The 26,310-nt window shown below is 42.9% G+C and overlaps 1 protein-coding gene and 2 long non-coding RNA genes across 5 annotated transcripts in view; 2 read left to right on the forward strand and 1 right to left on the reverse strand.

The window, feature by feature from the left end:
- The first annotated feature begins 560 nt into the window (after positions 1–560).
- On the forward strand, positions 561–21,119 carry LOC103555308 (uncharacterized). Of its 3 annotated transcripts, none has more exons than XR_011541073.1 (4): positions 561–672; positions 2,907–3,063; positions 5,159–5,288; positions 20,835–21,119. It is a non-coding gene; the product is annotated as an uncharacterized lncRNA (long non-coding RNA). The 3 variants fall into 3 exon arrangements; XR_011541072.1 differs by lacking the exon at positions 20,835–21,119 and adding an exon at positions 7,739–10,433; XR_011541071.1 differs by lacking the exon at positions 20,835–21,119 and adding an exon at positions 5,681–6,147.
- Positions 20,713–26,019, reverse strand: LOC103555306 (uncharacterized). The gene is made up of 3 exons (XR_545981.2): positions 25,454–26,019; positions 23,736–23,862; positions 20,713–21,847 (listed from the first exon to the last, which is right to left on the reverse strand). It is a non-coding gene; the product is annotated as an uncharacterized lncRNA (long non-coding RNA).
- The window catches only part of MYO1E (myosin IE), a 190,737-nt gene continuing 190,382 nt past the window's right edge, over positions 25,956–26,310 (forward strand). Inside the window, exon 1 of the mRNA XM_008526764.2 lies at positions 25,956–26,192. The gene's annotated coding sequence lies outside the window, so the exon portion shown is untranslated. The remainder of the gene's footprint in view (positions 26,193–26,310) is intronic.

Below are 26,310 nucleotides of genomic sequence, written 5' to 3' on the forward strand. Positions count from 1 at the left end.
CTCTTCCCAAAGCCAGTCCCAGCCTGTGCTCTGTGCTCTGTCCACGCTCCTCCCTGACCTGTGGGACTGAGATTTGGGCTCATTCATCAAGCAAAACCCTTTATTCTCAAAATTACCATAAAGCTAATATAATTCAACATAACTGTCAAAAGCAAAATGAATAACTTAGTGTGAAATCTACACTCAAGAAATATCTCTTGCTTGAGTTTAGCTTAAATGCAACATTGTTCCAACTCGTTTCTAACTTTTAAAATAGTTTCTTTCTTCCAAACACAGGACGTGGGAACAGCTCCCCAGGTTAATCAGTTACCTATTTCCCTGTTGGTTCTGGGTCACCAGAAAGTACCTGGAGTTCTTTCTCCTTCCATCACTCTGATTATTTGTTATAGTCCCAATTTAGATCCTCCTCCCCCCTCCCCACACTCATCTCCTGCCCTGGGGGCGGGGGCGGGGGGGGGGGGGGGGGGAGTGGGGAAGTGGGTGGGGGCGGGGCATGCAGCTGGAGGCGCAGGAGAGTGAGTCTTGCTTAACGGCTGGGAGCTGAGTGTATTCAGCTGGCTCCGCTGCTAACTCTGGAACCTTAGGTAAGTGTATTCAGCTGGCTCTGCTGCTAACTCTGGAACCTTAGGTAAGTGTATTCAGCTGGCTCCGCTGCTAACTCTGGAACCTTAGGTAAGTTTGCTTAACCTCTCTGAGCCTCTCTGAAAAATGGGGTCAATAATGATGGTACTGATACTATTTTATGTACTAGTAATAGTATGATACTATTATGTACTAATAATAGTATGATACTATAGTATGATACTTCTGTACTAATTTCTGTGATACAGTAATAATAATTTCTGCACTATAATAAAAGTACCGATACTATTTTCTTTACCAATAATTTCTACACTTTGGCAATTTCTGTACTAATAATACAGATATAATAGTAAGTCTGTGCTACTCATAACATAATCATGATAATAATTCTATAATTTCTATGCTCATAATATCTGTACTAATAATACTAATAGTTTTCTGTAAAATGAGGCTATAATAGTACTGATCTTACAGAGTTATTCTGAGTATTATATGAGAAAAAACAGGCAAACCATACTGAACACAGCACGTGGTACTTGCTTAATAAATATTAGCTGTTATTGTTGCTGTTGTTGATGTTGGTAGGCTTCTAGTCAGTCTCTCCAGGCCCTTGACCAGAGAAACTTGTGAATAAAACTTAGAATGGGCTTGTTTTCAAGTCTGTCTTGGTAAAGGAAAGACCAGCCCTGAGCGGGATCTTCAGGGAAGGGAGAGGGTCGTGGCCCCCTGGGGCCTCTTCATGAACCTCCAGGCTGCCTTCCTGTCTGTGGAGGTCATTTGTTCCTGGAAAGAAGAGAAATGGGTATGCGAGGGGTTGGAATGGACCGCGTGGTCAAGAAGGAAGGGTTTCTGCTCTCTCTCGGGTGGAATGGGAATCTCATTCAGAGGAACAGGGATGGTGCTCCGGAGGAAGGTAGCTCAGCGGCCTCCTTTGTCTCTCCATCACGAGGAGGTAACCTGGGGCTTTGTCCCAGAGAAAGACGCCTCAGGAGTAATGGAGGGTCCAGAGGCAGGAGAGCAAGATCCCTAGAGAGAGCCAGGTCTGGAACAGAAACGAATATTGCAAATTTTCATCATCCTAATGGGTGGCTTGCGGGGGAGGGAAAGAAGGGGAGTGGACCTGTTTGCTGTGGTCCTCCGTTCGCCTTCCAGAGGGAGCTTCCTTACCCGGGTAGGAGCAGGCAGACACGGCTTCAGACTGGGCCTTTGGATCACATTTTTTCAGTGAGATTTGTAGGGCTTCCTTTCGGGCTCCCTATTTTATTGTAAGTGGAACCAGTCCTGAAACTACTTGGAGCAAAAGTCCATGAATGAAGATCAACTATTTCACATGTTGTAAGAAGTAAAAAAACAACAGAAAAATCGACATCTGTTAATTCCCCCACCTTGATTCTCCACTTGCAGCCTAGCAGTGCCCAGGTCAGTGTCCTCAGAAGCCTGAATAGTTAAGAAACAAAGAAATAAACACTTTCCCCCCAGGCCTCCTGCAGAAGTGGAGGTCCAATACCTTCCTTCTGGTGTTCATTCAAAGCACAGCTCTGAACCGAACATTCGTAATTGACTAAACAGTCTTCACAAAGTAAATGCAATTTTTCATAGAATAAAGATAATGCAGGATGCTTTCATTTATATGAAGTATCTAGAAAAGCAAATTTATAGAGACAGAAAATAGATCGGTGGTTGCCTAGAACTGAGGGTAGGAGTGGGGATTAACTTCAAGTGGCATGAAGAAACATTTTGGATAGTGGAAATGTTCTAAAACTAGGTTGTGGTGATGGTTTTACAACTCTATCAGTTTACTAAAATCATTGAGTTGCACACTTGCAGTGGGAGAATTTCATGATATGTAAATTATGCCTCCACAAAGCTGTTTTTTAAATAAAGTCGTGTAGGTAACTGGTTTAAATTGGTGTGCCAAGTAACACAGAGATTAGTATCTACAGTATAGTCCTGACCACTTGCAAACCATGTGAGCTGGAGAAAATTGCTTCACCTCCCTCAGTGTGCAGCGGGAGATCTCCCAGTGTGTAAAGCAGGAGACGATAATGCATGTCGCTGAAGCAGAATGCCAATTAAATGAGATAACGTGCAGACAGCACTTAGCTTAGCAGCTGGCGTGAGGCCACTGCTTCTGAAAGTATTATACCTTGTCCTAGAACCGGGAATGTAGGGTGCCCTGCAGAGAGCTGCGAGTGCTGATCATTTCTTGACTTGGGGAGGGAAGTTGATTCTGGGTTTTTCAATGAGAATGATCTGCAAAGAACAGGTTGTAGCATTGTTTCCAGCATCTCTGGCCCACCAATGCCCCTGTGTTCCCTTTCCAGGGGTCCCTGGACATTGACTTTCACCTCCTCCTGGATCAAGTTGTGAGGATAAAAGGACTGAGATTTGTTACCAGGGACATGGAGAGAACAGAGGCTGCAGGTGCTCCAGGACCCTTGGTGACTGTCCCAGGCTGGCTGCCCTAGGAGATGCTCTAAGGTAGATATGATCTGCGCAACGAGATATGCACATGGGTCCCTGTCTCCTGAGAGATGCCCAGATGAGCCCAGAAAAGTCAAGTCTGACTGTTGGGAGCAAAATGGGATAACTGGAGTTTGTCTCCAAGAAGAGGCAGTGTTGGAGGAAGCGGGGCTGGTCCCAAGACCAGTGGGAGGGCTTGTTTTCTCCTTGGGTGTGGAGGACACTTTCTTCTGAAGTTTTTAGGGACCAGGATGGATAGAATGAAGCAGCGGTCATTCTTGAAGGAAAGATGCACACGGATGCATCATTCACACCCTCGCATACACCATTCCCACTCTGTCCTTGCTGGCTGACCTGCTCATTCATTCAACACATATCTACCAAACTCCTACTATAGTCCCAGGGCTGTTCTAGACAAGGTCCTTGTCCTCATGGACTTTATATTCTTGTGGGAGACACAGACAATGAACAAAGGATTAAATGATTCTATACATAAATGCTAACGAGGTTGGGTATGCAGGGGGAGGGAGGGGCTCGCTTAGACTGGATGTTTGGGGAAGACCACTCTGAGGAAGCGACAATTAGCAGAGCCTTGAGGGGTCAAAAGAAGCAAATATCTTGAAAAAGGGCATTCCTGGCAGAGGGAAGAGAATTTGCAAAGGCCCTGGGCCAGGTGTGGGTTCTGTGTGTTCAAGGTGCAGAAAGAAACCAGTGTGGCTGGAGCAGAGTGAGAGGCAGGCACGGTGCTAGGAGATGAGCTCAGGGTGCTGGTCAGGGCCCAGACCTTTTGGCCTTCCCAGCCACAGCAAACATGGATTTCATCCTAGGTTTGATGGGAAGTCGTTTGGAGGGTTTTGAGCAAGGAAGACAGGTGATCTGATTTAGAGAGGATTATTCTGTCTGTGCGGAGAACAGACTTTCAGGTGCGGGAACTTTCTCATCAAAGTACCAGTATAAAATTTCACACCAGAGTGAACAGCCCCTTCTGAGAAACTTTGTCCTCTCTAAGATAGCAAGAAATAAGGACAGTGGACCTCCCATTGCTGGAATGAGGAGACGAGTCTCTCTTCCTGCTGGGTCTTCTCTTTCCCGTTTAGGGCCTGCATAGTGATGTGTCCCCCACTTTTCCCCAGCCCCGAGAATGAATGGGTTTTCTTGTTTGTTTGTTTGTGGAAGTTTACCTTTAAAAACAATTCAATCCTCATTAAAAACAATTCAATCCTCATTAATTCTCTGGCACTGAGTCTTGAAGACATTGAAGAGAACATTTACGAAGATCTGGAGGAAATTTACTATATAAAATGTTTTAACATGAAAAGAATCAATTACCTCCCTGTGTGCCACTCACGCTAATTCTTTCTTTCTTTTTTTGAAACATCTCTACAACTCTACCCGGATCTCCATTGCCTGGACTGAAAGAAGACCATAGGTGAGGCTCTCTAGCCAGAGACACCTTTCCATAAAATAACCCAGAGGAGCCAGAGCAGAGGAAGGTAGTATTAGTTTGCTGGGGCTGCCATAACGAAAAGCACAGACTGGATGGCTTACATAGCAGAAATTTATTTTCTTGCAGTTCTGGTGGCTGAAAGTCCAAGATCAAGGTGCCAGCATGGTTGGGTTCTGGTGAGACCTCTCTCCTCCGCTTACACATCTGCAGTCCTCTGGCTGTGTCCTTATGTGGCCTTTCCTCTTTCCTCCATGGAGAGAGAGCTCTGGTGTCTCACCTGGGGACCTACGTCTGTGACCTCTAATTTTCATCCATACATTCACTTAATCCAAGGCCACATGTGTACACTCAAGAAGTCCCCATGTAATCAATGTTGTTCCATAAGTGATAGCCATAGCCATGTGGGGGGTCTCAAATTCAGTGTTCCCAGGGGCCAGGCAGATGACATACATTTTAACAGAAGCAGACGTTATCTGCCAAAAAGCATTCAAATACCTTTAGTGTTTTCAAATGGTAAAAAAAATTTAAACAACTTCCTAGCCAAACAAAACACATCTGAAGGACTAATTTGGCCTATAGGCCACCACCTTATAACCCCTGGTGAATATAATGGTGTGACCTTTGTTCCCAAGAGTAGGAATGTGGGAGACAGAAGCGTGTAAGCAGACTCTTCTCCCCACAGGTGCGTCTCCACGGGCAGCTCTCCTAAGACCTTCGACCCTCCTAAGACCCTCAACCCTCAAGTCCCTGGAGGCAGAAATGTTCTGGGCCTGCAAAACAGTTAAGGGACATTAAGGTAACACTACTTTATGGATATGAACAGACATTTTTCCAAAGAAGATATACAGATGGCCAATAAACACATGAAAAGCTGTTCAACATCAATAATCATCAGGGAAATGCAAATCAAAACTACACTAAGATAACACCTTAAGCCTGTTAAAATGGCTATAATCACTAAGACTAAAAATAACAAATGTTGGAGAGGGTATGGAGAAAAAGGAACCCTCATATATTGCTGGTGGGAATGCAAACTGGTGTAGCCACTGTGGAAAACGGTATGGAGATTCCTCAAAAAACTAAAAATAGAAATACCATACAACCCAGCTATCCCACTACTGGGTATCTATCCAAACAACTTGAAATCAACAATCCAAAGTAACATATGCACCCTTATGTTCATTGCAGCGCTATTCACAATAGCCAAGACATGGAAACAACCCAAGTGCCCAACAACTGATGGTTGGATAAAGAAGATGTGGTGTGTGTGTATATATATATATATATATATAACACACACACAATGGAATACCACTCAGCCATAAAAAATGACAAACTCATCCCATTTGCAATAAAATGGAAGGACCTGGAGGGAATTATGCTAAGTGAAATAAGCCAGTCTGAGAAAGACAAACACCAGATTATTTCACTCATATGTGGAATATAATCAAGTACTGGGACAAAGAAAACAGTTCAGTAGTTACCAGGGGAAGGGGGCTGGGGAGTGGGCACAGGGGGTGAAGGGAGCACTTATGTGGTGATAGTCAAGAAATAATGTACAACTGAAATCTCACATTGATGTAAACTATTATGAATTCAATAATAATAATAAAGATGACACCACTCTACCCCCACCCCCACCCCCAAACAGGGCATCTTTCTAACGTCCACAGCTGGCCAATTTATCTCCCATTCATGGAAGAGAAATTTGGGTTCATTACTTTATATCAGTATAAAGCAATAGCAAAGTTAATATAAAATCAAAGTTATCATAAAATAATAACGCTTTAGGATCCCAATTTAAAATATTTCTCTTCTCTCAAAATACTTAAAAAGATCATTTTCCCTCTAAAAACGCAAAGAGGGAATGTTTCCAGAAGTAATCTGAAATCTTTGTAGCCCTTTGGCTGGAAGGTTCACCAACCAAAAATGCCTGTTATATTTTGACTTTGTGGACCTTAAAGACAAAACTGAGCTCAGAGACCTGCCAGAGGAACAAGGAGCCCTGAGGTCTGAGCCCACCTCTGAGAACAGCATCCCATTGACCCCAGAGACCCCAGCACAGAAGCCTTCATTGTCTGATTAGGGTTAAGGGTTGAGATGGAAAATTGGTCCGGAGCCCCTTCCTATGTGTCTTCCTTAAAAGAAGCAGACTTATTTAGGTTTTTGAGGTTTATCTCTGTCTTTAAAATATTAAATTCCCACTAGTGCCTCCCAAGTATTTCCATTTTTCATTGTGGCTACAAATTGAGAGACATAGTAAATTACTTAACGAAAAGGTAAAATTAGGGGGAATTTTCCCAGTTTTAGGGTTTCATAATGAAAGGAATCAGGTATTTTATCACGTTATATTTGACCAGTAGTATAGATTCCTGCTTTCCTTGTCCTGAGTTTATACTTTTACTTCTGGTTCTAGAGCATGGGGGACTGTGAACACTTATGGGTGACCCAGGAAGGGAGACGTTAACTAAATAGGTGGTGAATGTGAAATCACAAGGCAACATGTGTACTCAAGGGAAGGAACATGGGAGATGTCAGAGGAGGAGTCTTACCCAACTGGGAGTTTAGGAACGACTTCCCTGAGAAAGCAAAGGAAGTTGAGAACAGAAAGATGGCGGGCGTTTACTGGGAGAAGGGAGGAGCGCAGCAGCTTGCAGGAAAGCCCTGAGATGGAAGGGAGTGCAGAGTGTTGACGGAGCCAGAAGTTGACCAAGGCGGCTGGACGCAAGGAAGAATGGGAGGGAATGATGCCTGATGAAGCAGGAGAGGTGTGAACCTGATGACTCAGTGCTGTGGAGGCCACAGTAAGAAAGCTCCTGTGGTTGTAAGTAGTGAGAGAGAGGGATAATGATCATCTCATGCTGCGAAATGATGACATTGGCTGTGGCGTGATCAGATAGTAGAGGAGGCTGAGCAGGCATAGGGCAAGCAGACTGACAACCACTGCTCTAAGTCATGAGACAATGGTAATAGTTTGGACTAGCGTGGGAGCAGTGGAGATGGAGAGGAGGAGGAGATGTGAGAGCTATTGAGGCATGTGAGTGGTTGGATGTGAGGGGCAAAGGAGAGGGAGATGCTCAGCTAACTCCTGGCTTTCTCACTTGAGCACTGGGATGTGTGGACGTGCATTCACACAGACAGGGGACACTGGAAGAGGAATGAATTGGGGGGTGAGAGTGTGAGTCAGTCTTGGACAGGTTGACTTGGAAGTGCTTTTGCATCTCACAGTGACCTCTGGTCTCCCAGTTCACAGATCCCTATCCATAACGGTTGCCATAGTAATGGAAAGAAGTTATCTCCCAGGTGTGGAGAGACAGAAGAGAGCCACTTGGTGATGCTCTCTTTCCACCGCCCACCCACTCTGGAGCCTCTCCAAAGAGTCCACTGAAGATGCTTTGTTTTTCATTTTGGTTGAAGAGGAAATTCAAGTCTCCTATTTTGAGGAAAAAGGAGTGGGTCTCCTTAACATAGATATGATGTTCTATCTACTCTTCCCCTTCCTGCCGTGGAGGGATTTGCCACTCACTTTAAACTTGGAGAATGAGCTGAAGCAGGAGACGAACGAGAGAGCCAGAACCCTGAGAACATCGATGGAGAGTGAGGACTGGCCTGAGCCTAGTATAGGGAGTGACTTCTCCTGCCTCTACTCTATAATCCAGCCAGAAGGAGCATCTTTCAGTTCCTCCAACAAGTCAAGCATCCTCTCCGTTATGTCCTCACTTGAGCTGCCCCCTCCCCTTCCTCCTCTCCTACGTCCCTTTCATCTGGACATGTCCCTAATCACATTTCATTCTGTGCTCAGACGTTCCCCTCCTTTAGGAGGGCTTTGCTGGTGTCCATGGCTGGGATCAGTGTTTATAGCACAGACTGCTCAATATCCACTTTCTCCTTTCTTTCTTTGTAACACAACTTCTAATTTTTAAGCTGAGCATATGGTGCTTGGGATAAAGACAAAATTTCCCAGCATCTTTTGTAGGTAGGTGTGGCCATTTGGCTAAGCTCTGGCCAATGATATGAAAATGGAAAGGTTTGCAACTTCTGGGATGTGATCTTATAGGGAGGGGACATGCCTTTCTTCTTCCTCCATTTGAATATGATGGCTGGTTCTCTAGCCACCAAGTTGGACCATAAAGACACAGGCCACAACCCGGGGATGGTAGAGCCTTGAACCGGAAAGAGATGAGGTTCGTTTCCTAATGACTTCATAGAGTTACTATACATTCTGCCCTGCCTACCTCCTGCTTTTGTTTCTGTAAGAGAGAAACAAACTTCCCTCCTGTGTAAGGCACTGTTATTTTGGAGTCTGGGTCCTATGCAGTGAAATCGAAACCCAACTTATCCAGTGTCCCTCCCCTGTATTTTTTCCTGTGGAAACATTTACACTCTACATTATCAATGCATAGTTACTTATTTGAGTGAAACAAAATATGCCTTGCTAGAGTTTACACTCTTCTTCTTAGGCAGATGGCTCCAAAGTTGCCCCCACCTAACATAACCCATCACTCACATATCTGCAAGTGTTCAAGAAGTAACTGGAAAGCCAGGCCCGATTATCCAAAGGCAAGGCTGTGGAACCACTTACATTACTGCTGTCCACTCTCGGGGTTTATAGCCTGTAGGTGATGCCATGGTTAAGACTGTGTCCGTTTCTCCTCTAGGGCACTTTCTCCCTCTTGGACTGAACTGTCAAAGAATACCACCAAGAAACCCACAGAAAACAAGAAGGCAAAAAAGCACACACAAAGGGGCCGGCCTGGTGGCACAGCGGTTAAGTCCGCACATTCCGCTTCAGCAGCCAGGGGTTTGCCGGTTCGGATCCTGGGTGCGGACCTACATGCCGCTTGTCAAGCCATGCTGTGGCAGGAGTCCCACATGTAAAGTAGAGGAAGGTGGGGTGTTAGGTCAGGGCCAGTCTTCCTCAGCAAAAAGAGGAGGATTGGCAGCAGATGTTAGCTCAGGGCTAACCTTCCTTGAAAAAAGAAAAGAAAAGAAAAAAGCACATAAAAATGTCTTATAACTGGCATACATCTATCCTAGAATACATGTCCTGATGCTGTGGTATTTGGCAAATCAAAAGTAAATTTTAAAACTCTGATGGTTTGGCATTTAGAATATTGAAAGCAATCTGGAAAATCCCAGTAGCCAGCATTTGCATCTCCATCACTAGCTGCAGAAACAGATTGTCAGGATGAATTTGGGGAGGACCAGACGAGTGAGTGTATCTGGGTAGATCAGCTCATTTGCTGCAGCATTAGCGGGTTTGCTGACATGCTCTTTAGCAGACTCCAGCCGTGAGTCTGTGTCGATTAATTCACCTTCCTCTCCCCCAGAGCCTTTCAGAGGTCAAATACTGTGTGATGGTGTTTTATGCTCTTACACCAAGGGTTTCTGCTTTAATTGGCTCACCTGTAATTGATAAAAGCTTCCAAGTATAGGCAAAAGTAATAACAGCCAAGAGATAGATAAAGCACAAAACCTGGACAATATCCTAGAAATCTGAGATAAAAATAATTACATATCACCAATGGAATAATATCCAAATGTCTGGGCAAATCTAATCATCTTACAGCATTGAAGTCTCAATTATGCTGGAGTTTTGGACTTTCAGTGTCATAAGCCAGCAGAAGCCACACTAATAACTCTTATTGGAGGGCAGATGTTTAATAGCTAAAATGACTAGTTAATTTACCATGTAATATTCCATCTCATTCTTCTCTTCCAGCTCCAAAACCACAGTCACATGCCACAGCTTGGAACAAGAAAGAATCTCTTGTCTAGGGCCCCTGCCAAGGGACTCCACAAAATAGCCTCACTCCCCAGAGTATGTCCCCAAGGGTTTATGCAAGTGTAACCTCTACCACAGGGGTCAGGGAGTCCAACACGGCAATATCTCTTCATGTCCATCATCAGAGAAGTCACGTAGAATAAGTGAAAGTCAAAATAATACTGAAGGAGCCCAGATAAAACTTCTCTCCCTTGTGTTACGTGAAACCTTCTTTTCCCCCAGCCACTGATGGTGCACACATTACTCTGATCATCAACCTTTACCCACCTGGCTCCAGGGGGCACATTATGACCAACATCAGGGTTCTACTTGTAACACAGACTTTGGGCAGGGAAGGGTTGTTCTTAAAGGAGGATCCCAGCAGGGACTCTTGGCACTCAAGTTCCTTCCACACATTCAGTTAACATTGATCAGATATTTTGGAAGTGCTTACTATGTGCCAGGCACCATTGTAGGTACTAGAGGTACAATGTGATAAAAAAAAAAAAAAAAATGGAGTCCCTGCTCTCAGGGAATTAAAGCCGACTAGTGGCTAACAGTGGCTAATGCCTATTGACCAGCTGCTGGATGTTTTATATACATTACCTCACTTAATCTTCAGCCCTATAAAGCAGAAGATTATCATCATCCCCATCTTACAGATGGAGCAGTCAAGGCAGAGAAAAGGCTAAGTGCCAAAGTTTTCATACAAACATGTGTTGGAGCTGGGTTTGATCCCAGGCAGCTCGAGTCTGAAGCCTGCATTCTTAGCTGTTATGCTCAGCCCCCTCTCCACTGCCTTCCGATGTGCTCACTCCGGAAGCAGAGGGAGAGAGGGCCTGGGCAGTGAAGCCACAAGGCACTTCCAGGCAAAGCAGATCTATCTTTTGAAGGCAGAGACAAGAATGAAGTGAGAGAGAAGTTTTTCTAGGAGAAGAAGTCAAGAGGAGGTGTTTGAAATTTTATCGCCTTTCTTTGGGGGAAATTATGTTGCATAGGCTGATAACAAGAAAGTGGTAGGGTGGAAGTTTTGTGCTCGTTCCTCCATTTGTCTCTCCAACCTTGAATTTGCATCTGAGACAGTGAGGCAGGCACATCCCCCAAAGAGGATCTGTGGCATCAGCACCATTGGACAGAAACCATATTTGTCATGTTGGTGTGAGGCCAGATTTGCCTGTTTGGCTGGAAGTTTCTCTAAGATTGTGGCCAGCAAAAACCAAGGACTTCCTGGAGGTAGGAAGGAGAAAGTTTTTGCTGAGGCTGTTTTTCTGGCTATGTGTCAGATCATGGGAGTAATTTGCATGAAACTTGTAAGAAGTGTATTTTCAAGGCCTGGAAACAAAAAATTTGCCAGATTTAAGGTAGAGTCTCTTAGTGGTCCTGACATCTGCCTGCTAAGGCTTTACCGTGCATCACCTTGCAAGAACCAATAAACCAGCCCCAAGGCTGTTAGTTTAGAAGCAGCTAGGTCTACAAATGGGTTCAGCAACCTGCAATAGGAGGAGTGGGAGTGGGTTGTTAGAACACAGTGGGTGGAGAGGCAAGATCAAGAGCCGTATTGGCTAAGAGTAGAGTCAGTGTTCTGGAATCACCCCGCTAAGAGTGAATGAATTTCCTCATCTTTAAAATGGGGATAATGAGAATACCAGTTGGAAAAGGTGGTTGTGATAATAGAATGAGTTAATGAATGTAGTGTAGTCAGCACATTGGCAGGCCCATAATATATTCTTGACAAATGTTAGCTGTCTTCATCATCACCACCATGATCATCATCTTTATCACCATCATCCTGGCTCTTCCACTTACCAGGTATGTGACCTGTGACAAGATATTTCATATCTCTAAGTTTCAGATTCCTCATCTTTACATTGAAGATAAAAAATAGTTATCTTCAAGGATATCATGAGGATGAAGCAAGGTGATGCGCATAGGGCATGTAACACAGTGCTTGGCAAATAGGAGGTACTCATTGAGTGGATGTAATTACCTATTGCTTTTAAGAGTATTCTTTTTTGATTGGTAGTCAAAACAGGTATTCTGACTTAGATGTACGACTAGGAAGGAAGAAGCCAATTTGCTCAATGGGAAAAGTCTATTTTATTGGAAGAGACACTCTAGGTTTCAGTGGGAGTTTTCCTTTTCATTTTCTGTATGCCCCAACTGACATCTCCCTAAGACCTCAGATGTCCTTGGGTTTCCAGTCCTACACTTTAAGGAGCTTTTGTTATTGCAGTAATCAGAGAAGATTGAAGATTTGGGAGCTCATGGTTGTAGGGTTGCCAGATTTAGCTAATAAAAATAAAGGTATTCTATGTAATTTTTTACCTGGCACTCCTTCTTGGACATGAACTTATGTTTTGTAAAACCCAAACTAGGAGTTGACTTGTGTTTTGTGACTTTCTGTGATGTCACAAAATCTGTGTTTGAGGTCTTCTCAGAGAGAAAGAGATGCTGCAGAACTCGTGTCTGATTTCTTAGGGTTGATGGTCTCAGGGAGATCTACCATGAGTCATGTTGGGCATACACAGAAGCAAAATAGACCCTGAAGGTTAAGACTCCAGCACAAAGGCCCTGAAATACCTTCCTCAAGGCTTCTCTTCATTACTGTTTCCTGTTACTGTGATAGGTACTGCACATCCCCACTCCCTTTGCCCCTCCCTAGCCCTATAATGTTCCCTCTCTCACTAATGAAAACACTGCAGGTTCTCCACAGTGTAAGGGACAGAGCAACTGTGGCTTCCTAAGGATGATATTAGGACAACCCAATGCCAGCCTGGCCTCCTGGGCTCCGCTGTGTTCAACCCACAATACTCAGGAGCTATATCACTTCTCTTTCCAAACTCCAATGGCGTTGCCCAGTGTCTTTACTTTTGCAATGAAAATGCAGGTGGCAGAGTAAGTATCAAGTTAATGACATTTAGCTCAAAACCAGGATAGTGTACTTACTTCTAAGTGTGTTTTTTGGTGGGGCTAGTAGAATTCAGAGAAAGGTCAGCTGTTACGGACTCTCTGAGGCATCTCACCAACTTCTCTCCCCTAAAACATATTCTTTTGCAGGGTGGGCCTTCACATAAGGCCCTAGGTGTGTGTATGAACCTCTCTCTGCAATTTTCGTGTCCGGTTCTTACGCTGTCGCTGGCTAAGATAACACGGAACTAGCCATCAAGTTCAGAGCCTGGTAGCTAAGATGGGGAGGAGAGGCTTGATACCCTCCGCTGTTTCAGAGCACATCTATCTCCCTCCCAGCCTAAGTCAGGGGGATAGAAGAGACTGCAGCAGCACATCCGGCCCCAGGGGGTCACCCTCAACTTCTGGGCTCCTCCCACCTCCCTTCCCCGTCTGAAGTTCTGAACTCATGGCCTGTAGAGCTGCCCTGCCTCATGGCTGGGCCCACACCATCAGACAAGGGTCAGAAAGCTTTGGGCTGGTACAGTTCATCTTCCTGCCTCCCAACAGGACTGACTACACCTGAGCTACAGGTGCAGAGAGAGACTGCATGGCAGCCCTTCTCCAGTCCTTTGGTCATCTTTGACCACCCTGCTCATACTCCCCCTCTGCCTTCCAATCTAGGTATCAGGAAAGGTTATTAGTGACCAAATCAGGGAAACTAAAAATTCCTGCTGATATGCTTTGCCTGTAAAGATCTTCCCCATTGGTCCTCATCTCCAGCAGTGCAGAAAGCTGTGAGAAACAGAGGGGTACTTTGCTTCGTGTCAGAAGCTGGCCAAAGGACTCTAGGGGTGTGGGGTGGACCATGGTCCACTGAGCTCCCCCAGTACCCTGTTCAGCAGAGGAGACTGAGGTGGAATAAATAACCTTAGGAGTCGTGAAATCCACCCCCTACCCTCCCTCCCGCCTCACTCCCCTGACCCCTGCCTCCTAGCAGCACTGGCGGTTAATAAACAGTGACCTTGACCTTGAATTTCCCCAAATCATCTAGGGGAGGACCTGTGAAGATTATGAGTTAGGAGAGGACCGTCTGACACCCACCCCTGTTTATTGGACAATGCACGAGATCCCAGAATTCTCTGCCCCGACATCCCCAAGCTTGCTTCCAGGCCCAGAACAGGCCTTTTCCAGGTCAATCTTTCTAAGGGTGACCCTGATGCTGGTATGTGCACCCCAGGCTTAAAGAGTCAACTAAGAGTGGTGTTGGAGGGCAGGGGGGGAACTTGGATATATGGGCTCGGGAGTCCATAAGGGTATGCCAGAGATCCCTGCTGATGCAGGAGGGGCCGGAGTCCAGAGCGGGAAGGGAGAGGGAAGCAGGGTGCGGACCGAAGCATGGGCTGGCTCTCCCCAGGCCGCCAGGTTCCGGCAAGGAACTCTAAGGAGTCCAAGAATTCCAAATTCAAACCTGGACTTCCAGTTGTCCTGAAGCTGTTTTTGTCAAGGTTGGAGGACAGAACATGTTTTATTTAATGATTTGTTAGCTTGATTTATAACTTCATAATAATGAGACATATGGTCTGTGGGCCTCCATTTGTGCTCTTGCTTTGAGGCCTATGACGTCCTACCCCGACCCTACTCCCTTCTGGGAGAGAAGACTGCACAGCCCACATGGCTCAGTGGTCCAGCTGAACCCACACCCTGAACAGCCTCTCATCTGTCCCACCCTCCAAACCACTGTACTTTGGCTCCTAAGAGTGGTTAGATCTTACAGGGGTTCATCCTTGTGGTCATATGTTTTGCACAAACCCTGTACTAGTTTTCATATCTGTATTGCTTAGGGCATTAGATACAATCAAATTTTATCTTGTTTAAGTTTAATTAAATTTCACTCAGTTGACCTATGGGCCTTGAAGACATTCCTGAAAAAGATGAGGTGCTTCAAGTTTGGCTGACAACCCAACTTTCTTTTTACTGAGTGGTGTGTGCCAGCTGGGGAAGAAGGGCACAGTATCAGGCACAAGAGGACCTGGGAGACAATTTGGGCAGAAAAGAGGATGAAACAGCTGCTAGGAGAGGGATTTTGAGGAAAGAGCAGAAGTCTATATGGGTATTTTTAGGGAAATTTTACTATGTTTTGAGGAAATTGCCTAACTTTTCCAAAGAAAGTCAGTGAACTCCACATTATTCAAGACTGCTTATGGATTTGGACTTGTTTCCTTGTTTGTTTTGGAGGAGGGTGGCTGGGGGATGGGACCAAGTGCTGAGTCTGGCCTGAAGATGATCTTGGAGGGTTAGCAGGAGCTGCAAAGGGCCCAGGAGCATGCAGGTTAACGAAGTAGAAGGAGTATGGGGCATCAGTGTCTCTTTCCCCAGAGCTGACCGTGCAAAGGTCTCCAAGTAGATGACCAAATTATCTACAAGGCAACAAGGGGCAGCAGCAACGGGCTCACTCAGGGCTTCCCGGGAGATGAACCAAGAGAGAGATGAGTGGCCCGCTTGGCCTTGGTCCACCAAATTCTCTGCTTTTGAATATGTGCTTTGGTTGTTTTTCTTTTCTATTTTTACTATAAAAGTCATTCATGCTCATTAAATAAAAATTTGGGAAGTACAGAAAAAGTTAAAGAAAAAGAAAAATCATCTATGGTCCTACCATCTGAATCCCATCAATGGAAACATTTGCTGTATTTCCTTCAAGGCTTTTTTTGTTCTTTGGATAGATGGAGTGTGTGTGTGTGTGTGCGTGTGTGTGTGACAGAGAGAGAGACTGATTTTAACATAATTGGATCTACTTCGCTAAAGCACTGTTTTCAACACAACAGGATTAATGTGATTTTAAAGTACTAAAATGAGTCATTTTAGGATTATTGAGCAACTTCATGAGTTTGGTAAAAACAAACTTGACTTTCCTTTATCCTGTCACCAGGAATCACCTTCTCCAACATTCAGCTGCTCTTCTCATGGCCCATGTTCAGTGGGAAGGATAACAAAATACATATCAAGAGATGTAAAGATAAGAAATATAACTAAGGCACATGCTGTATATCAATACTGAAGTTAATTATTACACAGGGGCTGGGCTGGTGGCCTAGTGGTTAAGTTCACATGCTCTGCTTCAGAGACCTGGGGTTGGCAGGTTCGGATCCAGGCATGGACCAAGCCCTGCTCGTCAAGCCACACTGTGGCGGTGTCCCAAATGAAATAGAGGAAGATTGGCACAGATGTCAGCTCAGCAACAATCCTCCTCAAGCGAAAAGAGGAAGATTGGCAACTGAGGTTAGCTCAGGGCCAATCTTCCTCACACACACACACACACACACACACACACACACACACAACTATTACGTAACCTGGGACCCTTAGTCACAATAGACCTATTTCTAGCTGAGGTTAAAGATCAGGTTTAATCATTTGAATTTTCTGATAAATTCTTTTCTAAAATGGATTAGGATTCAATTTTCGTGGCATAAGTAACTTCACATTTACTTGGTGACTTTTCTCAAAGACGAGCAATGGATGAGATCTGACACATCTGGGGATGGCGTGTCAACAGTATATAAGAAGCATGGTAAATTACATCCTGCATTTCACATGAGCAAAGACCGAGGAACCAGATTCATTTTGCTACGGTCCCAAAGAGACAAAAGTGAACTCTCAGCTCGTTATTTTCTCAATGAGTTCGAGAAAGTGGCCTAGAGAGAAACATTTCCAGTCAACTCAATAAGCTTTCATACTCCTGGGCTTTTGCTTACTCAGATCCTAAAACCTAGAAAATCCTATGTTAATTCTCCACCTTTCTAAACTGATCTTTGAGGTCAGTCGGCTCATATGCCACCACTCCAAGAAGCCCCACTTATGCTTTCAAAATGTTTGCTTGCGTGATCCCTATTCAGCCTTTGTATTATTCCACCATGTGTAACAGTGTATTCTGCTCGACAACAATTTTTTAAATGTTTCTAAGTAATATGGTTACAATGGTTCAAAAATCAAGCAATATAAAACATATCCAGTATGCAGTCTTGCTCCCCCCTTCCTCCCACGTCTCACAAATGCTTCTTGTGTTTGAGTTTCTTTTATCTTTACCAAAGTTTCTTCATGCAAACATAAATACAAATCTATTATTTCCCTATGCGTATTTTCTTACACAAAAGGTAACTTGATATATATACTATTCTTGATATACATACTATTGTCTGATGTACATAACTATTCTGTACTTTACTCTTTTCATTTTAACTTAATACATCTCAGAAGTCTTTCCACATCAGTTCAGAGAGGAATGCCTCATTTGGTTTAAAAGCTTTTTACAATTTAAAAAATTCTGTTATATGTTGTCTCCTAATGCATTTAGTCAGTTCCACTAATGATGGACATTTGGGTTGTTTCCAGTCTTTTGCTACACCAGTGATGCTTTGTAGACATATCTTAATTTGCATTGTGCGTGTACATCTTTGGATAAATTCCCAAAAGCAGAATGGCTGGTCAGAGATTGCACGATTCTGTAATGTTGCTAGATAGTGTCAAATTGCTTTCCATAAGATTTCTACCTAGTTATACTCCCACCAAAAATATAGAGGAAAACTTTCTCCACAGCCTTGCCAACAGAGAGATAAGGAGGGAGAGAAGGTTAAGGAAGGAGTGGTTCAGCATCAAAAGCAACAGGAGAACAACTGGATGAAGACTGCAAAGGGCACAGGCAATGTCAGACCTGACATCTCCCCTGAGGGTCAACCAGCCTCTCCCAGAGATGCTGGAATCTCCATTAACTCCAGCTGAACAGGTCTAACATGGAACTCACCGAAACTGGAGTCTCCTCTTTGTTTCTCATTTTCTACCAATGGATCACCATTTTCTCACATTTAAAAGCTTGTAGGAGAGAGTGTGGGCAGGTAGACTTTCACTTTTTATCCTACAAACTCTAAATTCATATGCTTTTTTTTATAACAAGAAGTGTATATTTCTTTTGTAATTTAAAACCAATGGTAATGTACTACAGAGAAAATGGAAGTCTAGTCACTTTTCTTGTGGTTTTTGTTTATCCATTCAACCACTTTTTATTCTGCTAGCTGTTTTTGTTTTGTTTTGTTTTTCCTGCCAGGTGCCTAGGGGACTGGTTTTAAACAATTTAGCTTTACAGAGAAGTATAGTTAAAAAAAACATTAATTGTACTTCTTTATAAATTATTCCTAAGCATCGCTCCCCCTGCCACCACTCTCATACCCACTCTCAGTTTTTAAACTGGAAAGAAATTTAGAAAAAATGTTTAAGTAATAGTTATTGGGGCTGCGATACTATTTTAGGGCAAATTTATATAGTAAGAATTCATTATGGTTGTGTGGTATTTTTATGTGCTATAACGCACTTTTCAATCACCAAGTTCCCTTATATTTAAGAAAGTGCATATTTATATCCATTTTATACCATTTGGAGCAAAACTGTACCACCTTAAATTATAGAAGCTTTTAACTGTCATAAGTTTTGTACTGATAAGGACATTAGACATTAACACACCTGAGCCATCTTTCCTATGTGGCATCAGGCAACAAGCCAGGTAACAAGGGCACATCTTGATGGATCTCATGGGGGTGCTGCCTGCCAGCTCAGCTCACAGTTTAGTTCCATCTGCACCACCACCTCTGTCAACCTAGCAGCAGTTATTCAACTATGTTCCTACTAAGTTGCATTTAGCCTTGTTGCTTCATCAAAATTAGTGAAATATAGGAAAAATATAAATGTGAACACCAGTAAACAGAAGTCTAGTTCTCACAAACTTAGAACAATCCAGACAAAGGAGGAAGTGTTAGGTGTGCAGAAGATGGTGAATCTTGAACCTCAGCAATGACAACTCATACTTGGAACTCTCTATGTATCCATCACTATGCTAATCACTTCCTATGACTTAATTCATTGAATCCTCACAATACTATGTGAGAAATAGATGATGGAGGTACTATCATTATCTCTGTTTTTACAGCTAAGGAAGACAATTCACATTCATAGAGAGGGAAATAGCTGACTCAAATCAGAAAGCTGCCTTTTAGACATTAGATGGTCAACTCTGCTCACCTGGAATGGAGAAGCCCAAATTTGAAGAGCATCTACCAAATTCTGGAATTACAGCTTAAGACTACATCTAAGAGACCAGGCACCATTTGGAATTTTATACTATATTTTAGCTCTCTGAAAAGAGAACCCTCTTCTTAAAAAACACAAATCTGTTTTTGGATTTGATACAACTGACATTGGTGCATATTTTCAGGAACACATTGTATATGAAAGTGGGAAGTCCGTGTGTTGTTGTATATATATATTGTTTATTGAGGTCATAATAGTTTATAACATTGTGAAATTTCAGTTGTACATTATTATTTGCAGTCACCATATAAATGTTCCCCTTTACCCTTTATGCCCACCACCCAACCCCCTTCCCCTCCGGTAACCACTAATCTGTTCTCTTTGTCCATGTGATAGTTTATCTTCCACAAATGAGTGAAATTATACGGTGTTTGTCTTTCTGCTTCTGGCTTATTTCACTTAACATAATACCCTCAAGGTCCATCCATGTTATAAATGGGACAATTTTGTCTTTTTGACGGCTGAGTAGTATTCTATTATACATATATATACATCTTCTTTATCCACTCATGAGTCGCTGGGCACTTGAGTTGCTTCCACATCTTGGCTATTGTGAATAGTGCTGCAGTGAACACAGGGGTGCCTAAGTCTCTTTGAATTGTTGATCTCAAGTTCATTGTATGTTGTTGTATATGTTTTTGACGTACATGAAAAGCTGTGAAGACAATGGGGACAGCGCACTTGTCTTATTCTCCTCCCATGCCTACAACGGTGCTCAGCAAATATTTGTCGTGGTGAGTGAAAACAGTAGTGGTTTGGAAACCATGCTGCCAACATGCAGAGAACCAACACCAAGAGACACTCTATTCAAAGTAAATCCCCTTGATGAAGGGGGAGGCTATGCAGGTGTGGGGGCAAGAGGTATATGGGAAATCTCTGTAATTTCCCCTCGATTGGCTGTGGCCCTAAAACTGCTCTAAAAAAAATAAAGTCTATTGAAAAAGGCAAATCTCCCCAAGTGTCTATAACAATATCTTAAAAAAATATGTCATCTTAAATATACACACACACACACAGATCTATGTGTATATACAAATATTTATAGGCATATATATAAACACATTCATAAATGCATGATAGTAAAGGCAAAACATATGTCACATCTTAAATATACAAACATATTTATAGGTATATGATGATAAAGTTGAAATGACAATGATCGTTGCAAAACCTATGCAGTTTTTTCTGTCGGAGAGGTGAATGGAACCGCCTTCACAGCCTCACCAAGACAACTGCGTATAAATTAAGGCAGCAGACAGACGTAGTCGGCAAGCTGTTGCATGCCCCAAATGTGGAGTGCCTACAATGTCCCCTCCTCCGATACTCTGTCTCCATTCACCATCTCTTCTTAATGTGGCAGTAGCTTTAAGACACCACCCCTGTGACAACATTTGCTTGGAATGTGACTGTAAAGACACCTGGGCCAGGCAGAGTCTTCCATAGGCTTGCCAGTGACCTACGACCTGGGTGGTGTGGTTTGAAAGCTTGAGCTGGGTGAGTCAGATTCTCTCGTTCTTTGTCTTCCTCCGGTTGTCTATCTGGAACTTGAATCAGGAGACCAAGAGGGACATTTCCAGTGAGCCGTGGGCAGCATTGCAGAAATGTCGTTTGGGGGCCTGAGTCAGGATCAAGACACACTAGAGACACCTTGCAAGCTGAAATTACAGCAGGAGGAGTGACTACGAGTAAGTGGGGAAAGCTTGAAGAGACAGAAGAAATCCACGCATGCAGACCAGCCTGGAGGCCAGACAAGGCCAGAAAGCATGGACAGTCTTACTTTCCTTTGTGTTCTGTTTCCCCTGGCTTCCTGGGCAAATATACCTTTAAAAAAACTTTCTCATGAAGAAACCCCTGTGCTTCTTTTTCGCTCCTTGTTACTAAAAGAGACTAAATTGGAACAGCAGATAGCAGGAGAAAAAAGTCTCTGACAATAGAGTACATAAACTTTAAAAGAAAACAAAAACAAGACCAGACAGGAGAACTGTACAAGGTCAGTGGTCCAGGGCTACGAAGGATAGTGGCAAACAGTGGTTCCATTCAATGGTCCCCAAGGACCTGAGCTCCGTGCAACCCTGGGCGATAATCGATATTTATAGCAATGACCTTGAGTCTTCAGGCACAGGCTGCTTGACGTTCAGCATATTTTCAAAAGGCAATGAAGCATGCAGTTTACTTCAGAAAAATTTTCCTTCAAGTTAAAAAAAGTTTGGGTGCTTTAAAAAGGCAAGGTTCGTGCAGTTCCTTGCTATTTTTTAGTTTTTCAAATGCATATATTTATTTATACATGCCTTGCCTTATTCCAGCAAAGATTAATGATGACTTCCAAAAATACACAAAATCCAATAAGATAGCATAAATTGACAGTAAGAGGGAAGAAGAAAGCAAACCAGGGTGTGGACATAGAGTTGATCCAAGAGAGTCAGTTATCTGTAAAACTCACTTCTGTGGAACACCCCACTCCTTGGAAGATCATGGAACACCATAACTAGTATTAATCATTATTTGATCACTTTTAAATCTAGAGCAGGGTCAGGGTTTATCTTCTGAATGTAAAAATCAAATTGAAACTGGAAGAAAGGAACAAAGAAAATATTGGCTTAAATCAGAGAAAATGTAATAATAAATGTATATAAACATGCATTTCATAAGCTGTCAGTTTAAACATATGTTTACATATGTCTGTTCCTTTATTTTGGTGAAATCATTCCTTTATTTCAGTAAAATAATTATTACATTATAGGAAAACTTTTTTACATTGATCCAAGTAGCATCATATTACATTATCCAACTGTTAATTTTCTGCAATATCTTTTTTATAGATCAATATTAACCTATTAGGAGAAGAACACAGATATTTAAGGTTGAGTTAAACTACACAAATGTAATTGTTAGGTCTCATAAAAAAGCAAGAATTTTTCTAGGAGCCCTGGTTTTAATAAGTTCTTCCTATGCATACTGGGCCTGCATCAGGGAAAATTTCTTCTGATGGACACTCCTACTACAGAGTCACCGCTTCCAGGGGAAAAATTGGGGCTTCAGAGTCAGGCAAATATATAGATTTGATGCACGGAAGCTGAGTGATACTTGGGCAAATTGCTTCACCAGCCTCTCAACTCAGTCTCTTAACTTCAAATCACCTTACTAGGGTTGTATGGAAGATACAAATAAAATATATACAGTACAAATAAGATATCGTACAGTAAGCACTTAGAGCAGTAGCTGATACCCACTGAACCTAACAAATGATGTCTGTTGTGGTAGAAAGAGTGATGACCCAGGACATTTCACATTGATGTGACACAAGTCTCTAAGTCCTTAGCGTCTTGTTAAAGATTTCTGGCCTAGTTTTCCCATTAACAAGTTTTTCTTTAATTCTATTGTGGTGAAGGCATTCTGATGTTCTTTATGGTACTGACATGGAAATAGTTTCATTGCCTTATATTATCTTCTTACTGATTGTTTTCCAAAATTTATAAGCAGTGATTTTTTTTTTCACTGATAGATCCATATGGGCAATTGTACTTTGTATCCATCTTGATCTTTTCCTTTGTTCCTTTTCTTTCAGCCCCAGATAAAATGCAGCTAATCATGCCAACGTATGTATAGTCTCATCCGACTAGCTCCATCATGTGTCTAGAATGAGTTTTACAATGATAAAAGTTGCTTCCACTTCATGGCTACTATGACCTCGAATAAGAATAAACATCTGGTAATATATTACTGAGTCCTCTGAAAAATAGGTGTGAATCAAGAAAATTAGAAAGACTTTCACTATAAAAAGTGAGGATTTTTTGGGGGGAGGTGTAATTTGGCCAAAAATCTAGAGTGACCATAATTTATCATTCAAACTTGGTCTTTTAGAGAATGCAAGAGGGGAAACTAACAATTTCACTGAGATAAAGGCACAAGCCAGCACACTCCCAGGTAAACCAGGACAAAAGGTCACCCTAGCCAAAACTGACACTACATCTCCCTAAGACGGGGATGGAGCAGGGCAGGGCTTGAAGGAATTCTTCATGAAATTACACGCTCTGCTACATGATCACACACTATCTTCTATGTTCAAAGTGTGAATTAGTGAGTTCTGCTTTGAGAATCCAAGCTGAATCTGCCCTTACAGTATCAGACTTATTTTTAATCTTGATGCCTCAAGAAAAAGAGAATGACACAAAGACCCACAGAGGCATAACTAATATGATCAAGAGCTGTAGATCCTAATGTTTGGGCAGTTATGGCATCTTTGAGAATTTGATCAAAGCTATTAACTTTCCCTGAAGAAAAGGGCACACACTAACAGCCCCAACGACTTGGCACGCAATTCAGAGGGTCACAGTCTGTCTGATGGCACCCCGGGACCCAGGTCTGAATCTGCAGCCAAGAACAATGATATAGGTGAAGGGAAAAAGAAACCAATATTTGTTGACCATCTTTACACACACTTCATTTCATACTCACATCAGTCTATCTTCTAGATAAGGGAACTGAAGCTCAGAGAAATTAAGATCTCACAGCTAGTTAAGTGGAAAAGCCAGTCTTCAAATGCAGGTTTATGTGCCACTAAATCTCATAATCCAAGTACTGCCTAGACATAAAAATTAATACATATATTTATATTTCAATCTGGAAAGGAATTATATTACAAAATCATGAAAAATGAACACAAGCATTTATCTTCATCAAAGTCTCACCCACTAGAGATTATTAGGGTAAATACATCCTAAAAAAGTAAGCATTTTTCAAGAACCTCAAATGCTAATACAACCGGCAAATAGTGTCAACGTAGTTTTAGATAAATCCGAGATTGATAGATTGCTGATGGATTATTAAGAGATTCTCAGTGTCTTGTGTATCCCTGGGTTAATCTTGGGGCAAACAACTCCGTCTGCCTGTATTCCTTGAACCCCTTATCAATCCAATGACGAATCAAGGTTGACCCTGGACAGGATGGTGGCTTAGGCAATACGTGTCATTTTCAACCTAAGTAGTATTTCTTGTGTTACTGATAAGCTCAAATTTCTCTTTCGGTAACCTCTATTCCTTAGCTCCTAAAATACCTCACGGTATTCTGAAGCTGACATGCCCCCGAGACATGGAATCAGATTCACTGAGAATTTGATGAATCATGGCTGTATACGTCCCCCGCCAACGCCTAGTACATAGCAAGTGCTCAGCAGACGTCTCGCTGTTTCCTTTCCAGTCTGCACTACAGACGGCAGCCAGGTGAATTCTCTACAGCTCCAAATATGTCAGTTGCTTGCACAAAACTACTGTCGCTTCTCATTATATCTGTACTTTTCCTATAATTATTTATTGTTTTAAAAATTTATCTTCTGTCTCCGTCCTTCTAAAATTGTAAGCCTGGTGAGGGCAGAGACCATGGTACCCACAGTTGCTGAGCGGGCCTATAGCAGGCATTCTGTTCTATCTATTGCCTAGCTGTGTGGATGATTATCACAAGAATTTAGTCAACAAGATTTCTTTCAATTTTTAAAATGGAGATATAATTCACATACCATAAGATTCCCCCTCATAAAACGTACAGTTCAGTGGTCTTTAGTATAACCACAGAGTTGTGCAATCATCTCCCTTATCTAATTCCAGAGTATTTTCATCGCCACAATAAGAAAAGGCATACCCATTAGCAATTACTCCCATCGTCCCCTCCTCCTAGCCCCTGGCAATCACTAATTTACTTTTTATCTCTATAGATTTCCCCATTCTCTACTTTCATGCAAATGGAATCATATAATATGTGGTCTTTTGTGCCTGGCTTCTTTCACTTAACACAATGTTTTCCAGGTTCATCCATGTTATAGCATATGTCCATCCTTCCTTCCTTTTCAATGCTGAATAATATTCCAGTGTATGGATTTACTGCCTTTTGTTTATCCACTCTAGACAAGATGGTTTTTAACATCCATTCCAACTCAAGGACCCTATATTCCAATGAAGGGCTACCACGGAGGTTCATAAAGAAATCACAGGAAGTCATTAGGCTGCCTAGTTCTTCTCTCCCTGAAGTTTTAAAATCCTACCCACAGCAGATACCCAGAGGACAGCCCTGCTGTGACCCACGAAGTATACTTCCTGAACCCTTAAAACAGTAAAATCAGACTCCCTATCTTTATTTCAAGATTCTGCTTCTCCCCTACCCCAATCTTCTCATTGCCCACCTGATTTCTTGAAACGAGACGCTCTGGAATAACGCACTTTTCCAGTTCTGACTGTGCTGCTAATCGTTGTCAACAGATAGGTGCTGACAGGGGTTCGGCAGTCCCGATTTCCTACTTCTCTCTCCCCTTGCCTCTGCTCACTGCACGTGCAACTTCTCCACCAGTAAAACATTAAAAAATAAATAAATAAATAAATAAATGAAAAGCCTTCCTTTGTTTTCCAAGGAAATTCAGGTAAAAGGAGGGGTGGGGAAATGATATTTTTGACTTTCCTCACAATCCAGACGTTGGAAAGAAAAAGGATTTCCTTTGGGCTGCTGCCACGACTCTGATCTTTTATGCTGATAAAATATTTCCTTCTTCTTAAAAAAAAAAAAAAGTTCTGGGAAAATCATACCACTTCAGCTTGGAAGCTACAACTGCTCTAACTTTCGCGTTAAAAAATAGAAAGTGTGAGGTTTCCCTTTCGCTCTTTCGTAGAGGGTTTTCTTCCTAACAGCTCGGGTCTCGCAAGCGGGAGCGAGCTGGGTCGGCAGCGCTCCGCGGAGGCTGGCGGCAGCAGGACTACAGGATCCAGAGGTCTTCGGAAACTCCAGCAGCTCCACGCTTGTTGGCTACTACGGTTTCCCTGAGGAGTGACGCTGTGAAAACAAACCCTGATTGGTCAGACCTGAGCTGAATTCTCCATTTATGGACAGATTGCCCAGCCCGAGCCGAGGCTGAGCCAGAGGAGTACGGAGTAAGTAGCCGAAGAAAAAGGAGCCGAGGCAGGGCAGCTGGGAAGACGCGCGGAGAGCATCGGACTCACCTAGGCGGGCGGCGAGCGCCTGGTCCGAGTGGACCCCTGCGCTCGGCAG

Source organism: Equus przewalskii, chromosome 1, assembly GCF_037783145.1.
Source record: "Equus przewalskii isolate Varuska chromosome 1, EquPr2, whole genome shotgun sequence".
NCBI lineage: Eukaryota > Metazoa > Chordata > Mammalia > Perissodactyla > Equidae > Equus > Equus przewalskii.